Source organism: Puma concolor, chromosome C1 (assembly GCF_028749965.1).
Source record: "Puma concolor isolate L17-30 chromosome C1, mPumCon1.1.hap2, whole genome shotgun sequence".
Classification (NCBI taxonomy): Eukaryota; Metazoa; Chordata; class Mammalia; order Carnivora; family Felidae; genus Puma; species Puma concolor.
The window spans coordinates 81,406,246-81,420,567 of NC_141674.1; the positions used below are offsets into that span (position 1 = coordinate 81,406,246).

At 38.0% G+C, this 14,322-nt stretch overlaps 1 protein-coding gene across 14 annotated transcripts in view; it reads left to right on the forward strand.

Moving 5' to 3' along the window:
- RWDD3 (RWD domain containing 3) overlaps positions 1-14,322 on the forward strand; it is a 252,870-nt gene that overhangs the window by 48,930 nt on the left and 189,618 nt on the right. For 11 of the 14 annotated variants that reach the window (XR_015254906.1, XR_015254894.1, XR_015254893.1 and 8 more), the window contains exon 6: positions 6,082-6,129. The exons of the other annotated variants lie outside the window; for them this stretch is intronic. The gene's annotated coding sequence lies outside the window, so the exon portion shown is untranslated. The remainder of the gene's footprint in view (positions 1-6,081; positions 6,130-14,322) is intronic. 14 annotated transcript variants of the gene reach the window in all.

Genomic DNA, 14,322 nt, shown 5'->3' on the forward strand with positions numbered 1-14,322 from the left:
TGAAATACCCTTGCTTGGGCCGCAAGAGACCTTCTAGCGGCATCATCCAATAAGTTTTAGACAGTATCTGGATAGGTAGTAAGAGGTCCTTGACAGACAATGTGTTTGGGATTTAGACCAGAGTTGGCCAACCTTTTTCTGTAAAGAACCAGATAGTGAATATTTTAGTCTTCTTGGGCCACATGATCACTCTCCCAACTCTACTCTGCCATCGTAGTGCCAAAGCAGCCACCAAGAAGATGTAAATCTATCTTCTCTGGCATAAACGGGCAGGATTGTGTTCCAATAAAACATTTCTGATGGACACTGAGATTTGAATTTCACATAATTTGTAGGTGTCATAAAGTGTTCTCTTCCTTTGTTTCCACAATTCAAAAGTGAAAAAACCATTCTTAGCTTGTGGGCAATAAAAAAACTGGGGGCAGGTGGGATTTCGCCCACAGGTTATAGTTTGCAGACCTTTTCTTTAGACAGATCTGAGTTTACACAGCAGTTTTATTAGCTGTTGGCTTTGTGTCCTTGGGTAAATTAGTTTAATTCTCTGAGTTTAAATTTTGTCAGTAAAATGGGGACTGCACCAATTTTATGAAGTCTTTGTGAGATTTAAATTTGATTAGGTATAGACAAGTAATTATTAGTAGTAGGTATTTTGTGAAGAGTCAATATAAAAGTAATACAAATTTTAAGTAATTAGTAATTAACTTAACCTGATAGCTCTTCCTGAATTAATGTTGTTGGCCTCTCCTTTTTTTCTCGAAATGGAAACAGATTTCTTATTCATGATTAAAAGCAAAATGTTCTTTTAAAACATGAAATAATATAGAAATACAGAGATAAAAAGAATAATAAGAAAATAAGAATAAGATGAACACCATCATCTCCTTTATTTTACATATGAGGAAACTGAGGGTCCGAGGTTGCCATTTATATAGTGTTTATTTGCTTTTCTAGTGTCTGGAAGAAAATTTCTCATTTAGGGAGATTGTGGTTCTTCTATCCCAAACATGTGGTTGTGGTGAAAGATAATCAAAATTCTCATGTCCTTTTTTTTTTTTAATTAATGTTTCCTTATTTACTTTGAGAGTGGGGGGACAGAAATAGAGAGGGAGAGAGAGCACAAGTGGGGAAGGAGCAGAGAGAGGGAGAGAGACAATCCCAGGCTCTACAATTATCATGGAACCTTTGGGCTGACCTCATGGCCGTGAGATCATGACCTGAGTCGAAATCAAGAGTCAGACATTTAAACTACTGAGCCAGCTAGGCACCCTAAAATTCTCATGTCCTTTAGTCACAGAGTGGGGCATTTGTTCCAGAAAGGGCCAGTCGCCATGCCCTCGTCCTGTGGCCTACCATATGATTCAGTCATGGTTGGCCATGTGATCTACGCTTGTCCACGCAGTGGCATTTTGTAGAAGAATCTCAACTGAAGTACCTGGGAAACTCTTTTCTCTCTAGCCTTGAGGCTTGAAGAATATACTTTTATCACTGCATTTGGCTATGGATTGAACTTGTGGGAACAGCTGACCTGAGAGAATGAAGCCAACTAGAGGGAGCAGAGCTGGTAGCCTATGGGAGGAAAGGGACAGTGGATGGAAGGCAGAGAGAGAGAGAAAAATTTGATAAGGTCTGAGTCCCTGGATCCAGGTATTTCTGAAGGCAGACCTATCCCGAGCTTCTCCATGGTTTGGCAGTGTGAGCCTTGATGAAGACTGAACTGTCTTCATCAGGTCAGTTTGATTTTCTGTCCTTTTTTGTGTAGTCAAAAAAAAAATACTAATTGAGCAGCTAGGCTCAGGATGCAAACGCAGATCTGTCTGACCCTGCAACCCTGAGCTTCCTTCCCAACCTTCCTCAGAGACAACCTCTTCTAATGGTTTGATATTTTTCTGTTTTTGTCATCTTTTTTTTTTAATGATTGCACAAATATTATGGTAAGTGTAAATGTTGCCAAACCGTCATTCAATTTGGCTTTCCTAATTTGTACTTTTCCTAACCCTTACATGCTAGATATCTTCTGTTGCACCTTGGGGTGTACCCTCTACCCTTTTCTATCCTGTATTGAGCTCTGAGAGGCTGATCTGGATGTGTAGGTCCCTAGCCTTTGGGCTTCTGGTTGGGCTGAGTTGTCTGGGATGGGGGCACTGGCAGGAGATGAGAAGGAAGGAGGAGAATTAGGAGGAACTACTTCTCCTGGCTCCTCCTGTGGGATTACTGGGGGCTGGCTGTCTTCTCAGACCTAAGGTCACAGTTTTCTCTGCTCAGCTCTGTTTTTCTCCTTCTAGCCCTAGAGACTGCCCTATTTCTTGTGGGTTCCCTCCACCCAGCCTGACACCCTTATGAATAAATAACCCTTTTATTAAATGCTCTTCAAATTACCCAATTTGAGTGTACTCTTAATTTCCTGTCAGGACTCTGAGTAATACCACTCACAGAAGGGTATGTTTTCCCTCCACATTTCATGTCAACATGGGGTATTGCCCACGTTTTTAATCATTTCAATGCTCATAAGGGGAAAATGGTATCTGGTTTTAATTTATATTTTTTGATTATTATTGAGTTTGAACATCTGTTCCTATGTTAATTGACTATTTGCATATTTCTCTTAATTGCTTGTTAATATTCTTTGCCCATTTTTCTTTTGGGTGATCTCTCTTTCTTTCTGTTAAATTCATATTATGAGTAAAATATTTTTTCCCATTATATTTTCCAACTGATTGTTAGTATAAGTGAAAATTATTGCTTTCATATCTTGTTATTCCTCTAAATTCTTTGTTAGTTTTAATAGATGTTAATTGATTCTCTCAGATTTTCTAATATCATTTGCAAAGAATGATAATGCTCTCTCTCCCATTCTAATGCATGCCACATTTCTTTAACCCATTTTACTAACCCATTTTACTGGCTAGATTCTCCAAAACAGTCTTGGACAACAGGGGTGTCCGTGGGAATCTTTATCTTATTACTGACTCTAACTCTGCTTTTCCCAGAGTATGTTTCACAGAATGCAAACACTGGCAGATACCCCTTGAGAAAAGTTCAGACTACATATTCTTAGACAGTCCCAATGCACATGAGCATGTTAAAAGCTCTAAGTTGTTGTTGTTGGGTTTTTGTTTGTTTGTTTTTTGGTCTTTGCCTAATATAGCTTTGGTACTGAATTTTATGTAGTACATTATCAGCTTGGTAATTTGAGTAGGTCCTAGAGGATCAAAATACAAACAAAATGTTTTGTACTAATATAGCACTGTGGTTTTATGCAAAAACTCTGAATTCTTCTAAGCCTTATTTAATTTATTTAAGGCTTCTCAATGCTTATTAGTGTAGAAACTATAAACCATTGTATTTTGATTTTTTTTTTTAACATTTATTTTTGAGACAGAGAGAGACAGAGCATGAAGGGGGGAGGGGCAGAGAGAGAAAGAGACACCGAATCGGAAGCAGGCGCCAGGCTCCGAGCCATCAGCCCAGAGCCCGACGCGGGGCTTGAACTCACGGACGGCAAGATCGTGACCTGAGCTGAAGTCGGACGCTTAACTGACTGCGCCACCCAGGCGCCCCAAAACCATTGTATTTTGAATGTAAGGAATCATATGCATCATTGGCCACTTTGGTACATTTTACTCTCAAAAGAAACTACCGAGATTAAAAAACTAACTTAAATGGAAAGATGGGTATCAGGAAATCACTCTGGCCTCTCTCCCTCTCTTCCTTCACTGTTTTATGCACACACACACACACACAGCCAACAAACCGAACAAATAAAACATTCCAACCAACAGACCATAAGTTACCGTTTTCTTTCATTACAGGCTTCCTTTTTTTTTTTTTTAAGTTTATTTATTTTGAGAGAGAGAGAGAGAGAGAGAGAGCGCATTCATGTGCATGGGCAAACAGAGGAGGAGCAGGGAGAGAGGAAGAGAGAGAATCCCAAGCATCCTTTGCAATGTCAGCACAGAGCCAAGTGTGGGACTTGGTCTCACGACCCTGAGATCATGACTTTTGCTGAAATCAAGAGTCAGACACTTAATGGACTGAGCCACCTAGGTTCTTCTGTACAGTTTTCCTTATTAACCCTGCGTCCCTTCTTTCTAATACTTTTCTGTTGTTCCTTCTTGCCTCCTTACCTTTGTCCCAACATGCGCGAGCATGTGTGTGTGTACATGTGTATGTGTGTGTGCTTGTGCATGAGCATGCGTGAGTCTCCAGGAAAACTTCCACCATCCCTCTTTTGCCATTGCAATTATCAGTTAAAAATTACTGTTATCATTGTTGATGAAAATCAAGTGAATATTAGAGATTACTTGCAACAAGAAAAGGGAGAAACACTTGTTTTTAAACTTACCTTTACCACGTAAAGTAATACATGTTATGTTTTCACATGAAATTAAGACTTAATACCGGATTGGTGACAATAACCTCCAAAGACCTTGAAAAAGCTCAGAAGTCCTGTTCAGAATTCTCATAAATGTCTCATCTACATTTGCTTTCTCTTCCAATTAAGTCTATTATTCCCAGAGCATTTAAGAATAATAAACTATCTTTTATTCAATTTAACTTTCCATTTGCTTTAATTACTAGTATTGAAACAGTTTTGCTTTCTGCTATATTTCATTGCAAGTCTTGCAGCTATGCTATAAAGCTAAATTAAGGCTTTTATAGATTTTTTTTAGGATGAAACTGATCCTTATTTATTGCTTCTAGGGTAATATTCATCTTAAGTTTTAAAAAACTGACATGTAAGTAAACTCTTAGAAAATAACTCACTCAAAAATTGGTGATTTTCTGTGTGGCAAATAAAAAAATAACAAAGGATGGATTTGTATTTTTACAGAATTTTTTTTACCTTGTTCAGTTAGGCCATTTTTGTGGGTATGAATTTATTTATTTATTTATTTATTCTTTTAAAAAAGTTTTTTCATGTTTATTTATTTTTAAGAGAGAGAGAGACAGACAGAGTGCAAGTGGGGGAGGGGAAGAGAGAGAGGGAGATACAGAATCTGAAGCAGGCTCCAGGCTCAGCACAGAGCCCAACATGGGGCTCAAACTCGACAAACTCCGAGATCATGACCTGAGCTGAAGTCAGACTCTGAACCAACTGAGCCACCTAGGCATCCCTGGGGTCATTTAAATCACATTTTTACAGAAATTCAGTGTTACCTTAGCTTAATTGTTATCCAATTATTTTAGTCATATATTTATTTTTCATTTTTAGTAAAATTTCTTTAATTTCTGGAGTTGGAATTCTAATGTTTAGAAGAATAGATCCCTGACTTTATGTTAAATGAAATGGTATACTGATTTTTTTTTTTTTTTTTTTTTTTTTTTTGGGACATGGTAGGGGGTGGTTTCTGGCAAAATGCCTTTTTCATTAAATAGATCTATGAGAAGAAAAATTCATTATTGCTAATGAATGCAGGGATTTTACTTACTGGAAGTAGTCAAATAGTCTGGTACAAAAATGCACATTGCATTATGAACCATAACATTGTGAGGTTTGTAATATAAGAGCTGCTAAATATATTTTAAATATCACAAAGTCTGTGCTTCTTCCCTGGAGCATGCTCTTTGTTATACCCTGCTTCTCATATTCTTATCTTTTTCATGAGGAGTGAATCTCAATAAAATATATGGATTGTGTTATGTTTAAAGGCTATTTACTGAACCAATATTTTCACAGATAAGATCAATAATATATGTGTAAACCTTTGAAATTTAGATTGGAGAGGAAGCTGCCTAATAAAACTCTGGTACCGAATTTTATACAACTTCTTACCAGCCTTTTTAATTTTATATTCGAGTCCCGAAGGATCAGAAGACAAACTGAACACTTGTGAAATTATCTGGATTTAGCCCGGATGGTTTTATGTAAAAACTCTGAATGCATTTAAGGTTTATGTATTGTGAAGGCGCTGTGTAATGGTTACTCATTTTATTTCTTTGTTAAGAACCTTTGTCTAATGTTAAAATTTTGAATGAAAGGCTTGATGTTTATATCTATTTAGTTGGACCATTAGTTCAAGATACAGACTAAGGAAGTGCTATAGTTCTAAAGCATGTTTCATCTGATGATTTTTTTTACAGAGTTGGTATCTAATGCGGGATTTGTAAGGCCATCAGTTATCAAACCACGTAAGTGTTAAATTCCTTTTGAAGCTTTCAAGAGGTATTTTAATTAAGTTTTCAAAATTGCTTTTGGATCATCTTCACAATTCTTTAGTGCTTTATTTCCATTAACAAAATAGTAATTAAAATTAAATTTTAAAGGAAATAACCACAGTAGGTCAGACTTTTATTAACTTGAGGTAGATAATGAATCTGTCCTATATAAAAACTGAGCTAAATCTGCTGAGAGGCTGGGGATAGTATATTTTAATTAAGGTAATCCTTGTTTGCATCTAACAAACAGCATTGCCACTTAGAAATTTAAGATCTTAGTGATGCATATTAGTACATTACCTCAACAATCTCATAGAGATTTAATACTTGTATTTGAAAGAGCAATTTGTCATAAATTAAGAGCATTTGCATAGTAAATTTCAAGGATGTTATTCTTTGCAGAGTTTTCTATAATTAAGGAATGCATTAAACATTAAAATTTTACAATTTTTGTAGTCCTAGGAAAGCTTGCTTTGTTATTAAACTGAGCCTTATTTTCAGCTACGCATAACCCTATGGAAAAGTCTGGCCTTAATAAAGACATAATGAATGTACTGTCACTAAGATTTTTTGCCCTCTTAAATCTTGAGCGAAGGTTTATGCATTTAAAGAATGTTTTATCATGCAAAATGCGGCTCTGAAGACATCTATTTACTTGGATGGAGAGTATTTAATCATTTAAAAAGTAGGCCAAAGAGACTTAACCCAACCATACCGCTAAGTAGTTATAAACTGCATCATATATAAATGAAGTGTTCTCTAATTGGGGGTATGGGTAGAGTCTTTCTTTAGTTAGCAAAGTGTTTCCAGTATTAATATCTACTTTAGTTAAAGGAATTAAAAAGCCCGTTTTAATTAAGAATGACAACGTTATTCTCAAGGTTCCTTTTATTTTGATGGTTAACAAGATAACTTCAGCATTTGCATTTTATTGATCCAGAGAGAATGATTTTATAAAATATAGTTTAGGATAAGGTTCAGCAGCCCAGTTCACCTGTGGTCATATGGATTTTTGACTTGTGGTGAAAGTCTCGGTCACTTAGACATTTTTGCCTGGAGATTACCTTAGGATATGAAAGGATATGTTCCTCGGAGAAGGATTTTATACCTTATTCTGTTTACCTTAGACTGCTGTGTATTCTTCCCTCTCGTTATCTTCTCTTGTGAACCACCTCACTTCCTTTTGTTTTTCCAACCAGGAGGAAAGGATGTAGAGGGTCTTTGTCACCAGTATCTACAGAGCTCATTGGCTCAAGCTTACAGTAATTTTTAAAAATTTCCTCTTGGCAGGGAATGCAAATGTTTATTCAGCATTCACTCAGTGAATGTCTTCTATCAAAGGACTAATTCAGGTTACGTGGGTGTGGACACTATGGCTCGTGATTTTTAACTCAGAACTGCATCAATTCTAACAATAATTATAAAATATTCAGATTCTTAGTTTTATTGTATATCAGAGCCAGTATGGAAGATGATGTTTCAAGCTGTTTTCATAATTTACAGATTTCTATGCTGTTCATATATATCATCATCATCATCATCATCATCATCATCATCATTATATAATTAGCTAAGAGAGTCTAATAGTGGTAATATGTTAAAATTAGTTATACCTAAGAAATAATAGCAATGAAAGAGGATGTTTGAATTCTTCCTTTCCTTAGAAGAGCAGGTTAAAGTTGTGGAAATAGGCACCTGAGGACAGTAGGCTGTGAGTTCAAATCTCAAAATTGTAATTACTGGCTGGGTGATCTTGGGTCTGAAGTTCTACGTTTGTACATTGGGATGTGCGAATTTTGTTCAGTTGCAGCTCCCACTTTCCTTAACTTTCAAAAGTTATATTGATTTGAAAGCTCTGGTGGTTTCATTGACAGCATTGTGGTGAAGATCCCTTCTAATTCCTGTTTGCACCACCACTTGCTCATCTCTACCCCTCAGTATTCACAAGTTGGAAAAATTAAAGCCCGGAAAGATGAAATGATTGAGGTAAAACACTAAATAATTTAAAAATGAAAATGAGTAGTGGATGCAGATAGACTTATCCAGGTCACTCAGTCCTCGGGTTGAACCAAATGTTCCCTCGGGGGATGGAGTGCTGAATTTTACCACTAGGACTTCAGAGGAATTGCCCAATTGTCCTTCATGGCAAAGAATCTACAGCCTGAGGTCTAACATTAAAACCACTTTCAGGCTATTTCGTTATCTAGGTTGCATTGTATTCAATGCTCAGTAAAGCCTAGTGATTGGAAGCTGGTTAGTGAAGATAGTGAATTGTGAGTGACCAAGTCTCCACTCTGTTGTAGCTGTTAAGAGCTGGAGATAGCATCTGACACCATTCAGCACTTTCTATGTCAGGCACAAAGCATTTCACATTTACTAACCTATTTAATTATCACTACAGCCTCATGAGGTTGGCATTATTTGCACTCCCATTTTATTTATGAGAAAAGTAAGGCACAATGAAGAAAAGAAAATTGTCCACACAAGGAAGTCAGAGGACTGGGAAGCTAATCTAGGCAATCTGATACCATAGTCCAACAGCTAAATACCTTGCTCTTCTGCCACTTATAATCTGTGGGTTATCTAGAATTGGTATAAAGCTATGTCTGAAGACCAGATCTTTCCTTCAGTGATTGTTTTAGGTTGGAAGTAGCTCTAGTGGAGGGCATACATGGGAAAGGGTCTGAGAGAAGAGCGGTGCAATAGAGTAGTTGTGTCATAGGACTTTGGAAGCAGGAGATGTGACTTTACACATTGGCTGTGCAACACCCTAGCTTGACCTCCGGATGAGCTGCTGAAGCTCTCAGAATTTCCTGCTTAGTGCTTAGTAAAGTAGTGATGCTAATGTCCACTTGATGGGCTTGTCGTTCCATGTCACCCACGCAACAGATGCCTGGTCCAGAGCAGGGGCTTTATCCACAGTAGCTGTTGTTAGAATTTACCCACTTATCACACCTTAGAGAAATAAGGGATCTCAGTTGTACCCTTTTGCCCAAAGTGTTCCTGTTCAAAAGTTAAGGTTGGCTTTATTTTTGTTAATCTTGGTGGCTTACGATGGCCCTTGTTTCTATGATATGGATTTTACAATTGTGTTTTCAAATAGATATAACTTTCTCTTTTGGTGCATCTATTTGACCGCATGACAGGGTAATAAGCATCTGCGTGAGACTGGAGGTTCAATGAAAAATTCCAAGATATTTATATGAGGCACTTACTGCAGTTAATCTCTAAGATAACACTTGGTGGGAATTAGTACTGTTTATGTTGATTTTGGAAGGACAGTCCTAACATAGTAGGTTTTCATTTGGAAAGAGGAGGGGAAGTATTGTTTTTTCATTTCAAGAAATATTTAGAGAATACCCACCATGTGCCAGATACTGTGTCTGGGTAGAGTGAATACATTTCTTTTTAAGAAGTCATTAAGCAATTGATGGAAGCTGTTTGCAGTGTAACACAATTACAGCTGTGTTGAGGTGGATTGTGATCCCTAGCAGACAGGAAAGAGTGCCAGGGGTTGAAGGAGGGGGATGACAGAATTGGCCTATGTATTTACTGCATATAATGTAACTACAACAATATGAGCAGAATCCCAACCCAAATCATGTTGTATTAGAATCTTCCTATATTGGGATGCATGGGTGGCTCCATCGGTTAAATGTCCACCTCTTGGTTTCAGTAAGGTCATGATGTCTCGGTTTCATGGGTTTGAGCCCCGACATTAGGCTCCATGCTGACTGTGGGGAGCCTGCTTGGGATTCTCTCTCCTCATCTCTGTCTGCCCACCCCCCACCTGCATAGTTCTGTCTCTCTCAAAATAAATAAACTTAAAAAAAAAAAGAATCTTCCTGTATTTATAAAGTGTTTTGAATGTGTTGACTATTTTGGACCTTTTTCTATTATACATAATTTGTATTATGCATATATTATATGGTCAGTGGTATATTTTGCCTCACCCATAGTGTCATTTTATACTAACTTGGTATGATCAGTGTATAGGAGCTTATCTTCAGAGAGACGTTATTAATTATTTTCACGTATATAACAAAGACATGGACACTTCTCTTGAGCAGTTTAGAGTTTAAACCAGACAGTAGTAAGACCAAAACACTCTATAAATATCAAACAGGTACCTACATTGAATAAAACATTTTGTATTTCCAGAAATGTCACTTACCTACTTTAATCAGCATGTGTGCTAGTAATTTTTGCTTCTGTTTCTGCAAAAACAGAAAGAACTAATGATTCAGTCCTAATGGGGAAAGAGCAAAGATGTCACAAAATCACACAGTTCTTTAGTTTTTTTTCATACTTCTTATTAGGATTATGCTCTTTATCCATGATTGCTGCTCTAAAATATTAACCTTTAAAAAAGTTCATTGCAAAGTCAGTTGTAGCTCTGTGTCCTGCCCAATTACAGCATTCTGAATGTTTATACATCTTTGGGAATCCCCAGCTGGTCTACCTAACTTCCCTGAAGGGAAAGAAAAATTCCAATCATTGTTCCCCCCTTCCTGCTTTTGTTCCCAGAGAGAACAGACCTGTTCATCAAGAGCAAACACATGGAGGTGAGAGATCAGTGAAATTGTAGGACAAAGCAGCCAAGTTCTGCTTTGTTGGTCATTATCAGAAGGAGTGAGCCCTACAGTTTCCAAGAGGTGTCTCGCTGTCTGCCGAAGATGTGTGTGAACTGTCAGTTGAAAGCATTGACAGTGTTCCATTAGTAATGAATTATGGGAGTAATTTCATTAATTTCTTTACCTCAGTCAGTACATGTTAGTGTAAGTTGCTCAACCAAACATCAAAATAACCAGTGCATTGTAACCTTTTAGTCTTTTACTGTGTAACCAGGAAGAGCAAAGAAATAAATTAGCGTAACGTTCCTTTAAAAAAAAAATGACTGGAGATAAGCAGTGGACATAATTTTTCCTGTTTTTAATTTAATAGCAGGTTTATGGTTTTATGCAAAACCATTCACATTACATTTGACCCTCTGGGAGCTGCCTGTTTTTTTTTTTTTTCCCTTCTTCTTCTGTGGGTATAATTTTGAGTCTTTAATAATCTGTTGTTAAATCCGGTCTGAGTTTGATTAATGAATTGTGATGAGCCAGTGCATTAATTTGCAGGTTTGGTCTAATGCCCTAAAAGGCTGCTTTGTTGTGAATGTTATTAATGCTAAACTCCTCAGGAGGAGCCATGGGATGGCAGTGTGCCCCAAATAATGGACAAGCTACATCTTTGGGAAATCCCAATGAGGGAATGATAGCTCTACAAGTGACTACAGAACTATGTTATTGAAGGAGAAAATCCTGACTGAGCTTCATGTCTTAGAACAGGGGGCTGCAGCCCAAGGGTTCCCTGGGTGGAATTTAGGAGAGCCTGTGGATTTAGATAGTAAAACAATTCTTAACTTTCCTTAAGCTCTAACTGAAATTTCACATTCTGTTCAATTATAAATGTAGGCACCAGACTGCAGAATTATTAATAGTGTCTGTGACTTTGTCATCAATAAACATCACAGATATTTTTATAACACAGGGTTACAAGTAGCTCAGCAGGCCATTTGTGCTCATCACTGCTTCAAAATGATAGTTGTTCTTGGGACAGCTGCTGGATCTGGTTATTTAATGTGTTAGGAAAGAAATACACATACCACAAATTGTAAAAATGATAACCATACTTCAGTGTAATTGGCTGCATTTGTACTCTTATGTTAGACATTTAAATACATGATTCTGAGAAGGGGTCTATGGCCTCCAAATGGTGATGAACTCCTCTTTCTAGAGTGGCTGTTGTCTTTGCTGCCATTTTTCTCTTTGGTAAATTGATACTTTACCTCTCCCCAGAGCTCTTTTCAGGAGCAGGTCCAAGGTCCGGATGTGTTACCCGTGTGGCCACATGGTAGCCATGAGTACATGGTGCTAACATTACCAACTTCTCAGTTATTCCCTTACTTTCCTCCTTCTGGGTTCCTGGAAGCTATGGACTGTTTGTCTTTATTCGCTGATGATTTCTCACACACATATTGTACTGTTTGATACATAGTAGGCACTTAGAAAATATTTAATGAATGAATGATAGTTTAGGTGGAAATCATTTTCCCCCCCATTGGAATGAATCTGGGTTTTCAAATCATTTTTTAAAATGAAATAAAAATCTGGCATCCACATTCTAAAGAATTTATTGCATTATAAAAGGTATTTATAAAGCATTAGGAATGCTTATAGGAACTAATATTAACCCGTTTATTGCCCAGCAACTCAGCTTATCAGGGAACTGTAGACTCTTGTAACTGATTTTTAAAAAGTATTGTTATCATTAAACAAAGAGAACTGGAATTCTTCAAAAGCAAATATAGCTGCAGAGAGATAAGAAAATTAGATTAAGGAAAGAGATTAGCATGTGTGTTGGGAGTGCGTATAAGTGTGTGGATGTGTCTTTTGTGTGTGTCTCTGTGTGTAAAGAGACCCAGTCCACATGAGAGTCTTTAGAGCTTTTTTTTTTTCAACGTTTATTTATTTTTGGGACAGAGAGACAGAGCATGAACGGGGGAGGAGCAGAGAGAGAGGGAGACACAGAATCGGAAACAGGCTCCAGGCTCTGAGCCATCAGCCCAGAGCCTGATGCGGGGCTCGAACTCACGGACCGCGAGATCGTGACCTGGCTGAAGTCGGACGCCTAACCGACTGCGCCACCCAGGCGCCCCGAGTCTTTAGAGCTTTAAGTTGCCTGGGAGATTATTTTTCAATTTAATTTAACAAGTATTGAAACTGAAGCACAAAGAGGTTAAATGATCAGTGACCTCCTAATTACTAAATCCAATAAAGCCTTTCCAGACCTTATCTTACTTGACCATGCTATTGCATTTATATTGTTTACCTTTTACTTTTTCTGGAAGTCTATGCATATGGTGTTTGCACCACCCAGAATACCTTCCTTTCCTGCTCCTTTCTATCTCTACCCCTTCTTCCAGAAGAACACATCTGTCACACCAACCTGGTTTCCATCCCTCAGGTAGAACTTTGCTCTACTTCCGTGTTTATCAATTTGTTTCTCATTCTTGCCATCCCTAAGTAGCCTTTTTAGATATTTTTAAAAGGTCTTCTCATCCTCTCTTCCCCTATCCTCTGGTGTAATTTTAGAATCACAGATATACTATAGATCTGTTTATGTACAATAGCCTTTTGCAGGGTAACATACCATTATAATATCTAAGATATTCCTACCTCCAAGAATTAATTTCACCTCTCTGGGAGTTGAATCGCTCCTGCTGAGAATGCATGCTCTTGTAGAACTCAAATGTTGCCAGATTGTGGATTCAGAAGAGATTACGAAGGGTACCAACCTCTGCCCATTTTGCTAACAGAAATTCCAGCCTTTTCTATGGGATTTCTTCCCTCCTCCAGATTTTCAGGAGTGTTTACCTGTTTTGTATGAAAGTAGGTTTTGTTCTGTCTGCCTGTTTCTACCTGTGGGGAAACTGGGAACACAGTTAGTCTCTCAAGGATAGACTGGAAAAGAATTGTCCTCCATTTTGTCCTTGGTCATGATGGTCAAGCCCAGTGAAATGCAGCTGGTGGGCAGTGAATGTCAGAGCCCTCTATTGTTGGGGGCCTGGGTGGCTCAGTCTGTTGAGCCTCCGACTCTTGATTTTGGCTCAGGCCATGATCTCAGCATCATGGGATTGAGCCTGGCATTGAGCTCTGTGCTGAGCATGAAGCCTGCTGATGATTCTCTCTTTCTCCCCCTCTACTCCTCTCTGACTTGCACTCTCTTTCTCTCTTTCAAATTAAAAAAAAAAAAAAAAAAAACCCTGTATTGTTGCTGCCACAACTGCTTGGTGGATGGGAAGATGGTCTCCCTTGCTGCTCTTGCTTCTGGTGGCAGGTGCCTGTGTTTGCTGGCCTTTGCCTAGGTCTCTGGTAGAGTAATTGCTCAGCCACGTGTGCTTCTTGGAGATGTTAACTCTTCCGATTCCCGTCTCACACAATTATGTTCTCTAGGTATATCTAAGACACCAGGTCAACCATGCAGCTTCACAAATGTCCCAAGGTCTCTTTGTCCTCTAAGCTTGACCTACATTATTCCATCTTCCTGGGATGCTTTTCCACTTTTCAACTAGATAACTCTACTCTCAGTTACAATATGCACAGTCTATGTGTGATACCC